Source organism: Lathyrus oleraceus, chromosome 3 (genome assembly GCF_024323335.1).
Source record: "Lathyrus oleraceus cultivar Zhongwan6 chromosome 3, CAAS_Psat_ZW6_1.0, whole genome shotgun sequence".
NCBI lineage: Eukaryota > Viridiplantae > Streptophyta > Magnoliopsida > Fabales > Fabaceae > Lathyrus > Lathyrus oleraceus.
Window position 1 is genome coordinate 383,787,133 of NC_066581.1, and position 2,818 is coordinate 383,789,950.

Here is a 2,818-nt window from a genome sequence, read left to right on the forward strand (position 1 = left end):
TCCAGCAGGTCTGGCTATGGTTTAGCAAGCATCCTGGTTGGCAGCATAACAGCATGTGCACCATGGTTCAATTGGATTAAAGTATGTTCATTTCTATTGCAAAAATGAACATGATTATCTTCATGTAGCATGGTCCAAATTCATACTTTAGTTTTGACTTGGTAATGGCAATGCAGCTAGGTTCAACATGGATTAATGCATCTAGAGGATGGTTGAACAAAGGCTTATAACATGGTGACCAAGAATGGAGCTTGAAACATTTTTGAAAAATGACAAAGATTCCAAAGTCAAGGATCAAAATTTTACATTAGGACTAGGACTTAGGGTTTTAGGATGAAAAGGGTTAGGGTTGACTTTGGTCAAAGTTGACCAAAAAGTCAACATTTGATCAACATGTAATTTTTGTTCTTTTTTAGATGTAATAAGCATTACAATGGACTATAGATGGTTATTTGAATGGAAATTGGTGTTTATGAATGGAATGAATTGAATTTTGCATTTGAACTTTGTATGTGTTGCCTTGTGAATGGGCTTTGACTTGATCTTGAATGGACATGATTGAAGTGGGCCAAGAATATGACCTTGGATGAACATAAATGACTTGAATAAACCAATAGCATGAATCAATTTGACTTGCATAAACAATGGTAAACATGAACCAAACACTGAGCATTAAAGATGTCATGGAATGGACTTGGATGGACTCCACCAGACGAAAACAATCAAACCAAAGGCTAGGCACTTGAAATGTACAGATGAAGTGCCATGGGATATAAGCCAAGGATGGACATCGATAGGAGAAAAGACTTGGGTTAAGACCAACGTCCTTAGGCATAGATGGATAGAACTAAACCAAAATCAACACGAATAGCCCCGACATAAGGGTTTATGAGGGATAAAGACCAAGCAAGAGTACCAAGCACACCATGGGTGGTGAATTGGGTGAAATTAGGGTTTTGAAGACTACCTAGATGAAAAGTCAAGTTACAAGCTATCCTTAGACCAAATCTTCCTTGGTTGGGATTATCTGAAGTATGCTAAGATTTTTGAATAAATTAAGATGCTTCATAAACCAATCCAAAGCTTCATGACCATATCCTTAAGAATTAGGGTTAGCATACCTTGAGAACTGCTTGAAGATTCCCCATGCCTCTATCATCAATAAATTACAGTTTTGAAGATCCCTGGGCTTTGGTGCAGCTCCAAGCCCTACCTGTCAAGTTGACACACAAGCCAACCCCAACTCCACAAGCCAAGCATTTGAAATATATAATGATCCCTTAATGGAATGAATGATGCTTATGCACGAATTATCAATGTAGGCAACTAATCCCCAAGTTGGATGGAGATGGGAAAGAAATGGAGGGTAAATTTTGGGGTACTACAATCTCCATGATACATTCATATTCTACCTTCATTCACTTCATGTGATATACCTTATTCTCTGAGCCAAATACATTATCTCTTTGTGCTCCATCTTGTATCCCTTTTTGAATCAAGAGTTATTTGACTTATATCCAAACACTTAATTCAATCTTTTTTGGTTGTTCCAATACAATGATACCATGTTGTAGGCCCTCATTTGTTGGTTCATACCTGTTTATTTTTGGGTTCATGTTTTCACCTCTATTGGAGTTCAAATCATATTATCCTTTGGTTCATACCATACCTGAGATCACATTTCTTTTCATCTCCTGCCACTAGTTCTTCGAACTACGGAGCTCTAAATTCCTCATTGCACTATGAGAATACGTAGGCATGAGGAACCTAATACTTACCGAGTACTTTATCTATTCCTTTCCTTTCCCTAATTATTTTGCAAGTAATCTTTAGATATCACACATATTCGAGCAAGAACAATCAAAATGGTTCCCATGGAGTACCATGGATGTCTGGGGTGCTAACACCTTCCCCTTGCATAACCAACTTCCTTACCCAGCATATCTCTTTCCCCCGGGTTTTACCGATGTTTTTCCTTTCCTTTGAGAATAAATAAAGTTCGATGGTGACTCTGTTGTATGTTCGAGCGTGCGATCCGTTCAGGTATATTTCCGCTAGCTTCAATATGCATATTACAACCTCATTATATAAATGAGACTATATTTACAAGAAATAATACCTATTCTTTCTCATTTCATATGTTAATAGGCATATTATAACCTCATTATGTAGATGAGATTATAAATACAATAAGTAAAACATAGCCTTTCTCATTTTTGTATGTTAATATGCATATTACAACCTCATTATATAGATGAGACTATAATAACAAGAATTAAAACCTAGTCTTCCTCATTTTCCTATGTTAATATGCATATGACAACCTCATTATATAGATGAGATATTATTTACAAGAACAAAAACCTAGCCTTTCTTATTTTCATATGTTAATATGCATATTACAACATTATTATATAAATGAGATAATATTTAAAAGAACTAAAACCTAGCCTTTCTCATTTTCATATTTTAATATGCATATTAGAAACTCATTATAGATGAGATTATTATTACAAGAAGTAAAACCTAGTCATTCTCATTTTCATATGTTAATATGCATATACCAACCTCATTATATAGATGAGATTATAATTACAACAAGGAAAACCTATCATTTCTCATATTCATATGTTAATATGCATATGACAGCCTCATTATATAGATGATATTACTAATACAAGAATTAAAACCTAGCCTTTCTCATTTTGATATATAAATAATCATATTAAAACCTCATTATAAAGATGAGATTATATTTACAAGAAGTAGAACCTAACCTTTCTCATTTTGATATGTTAATATGCAAATTACAACCTCA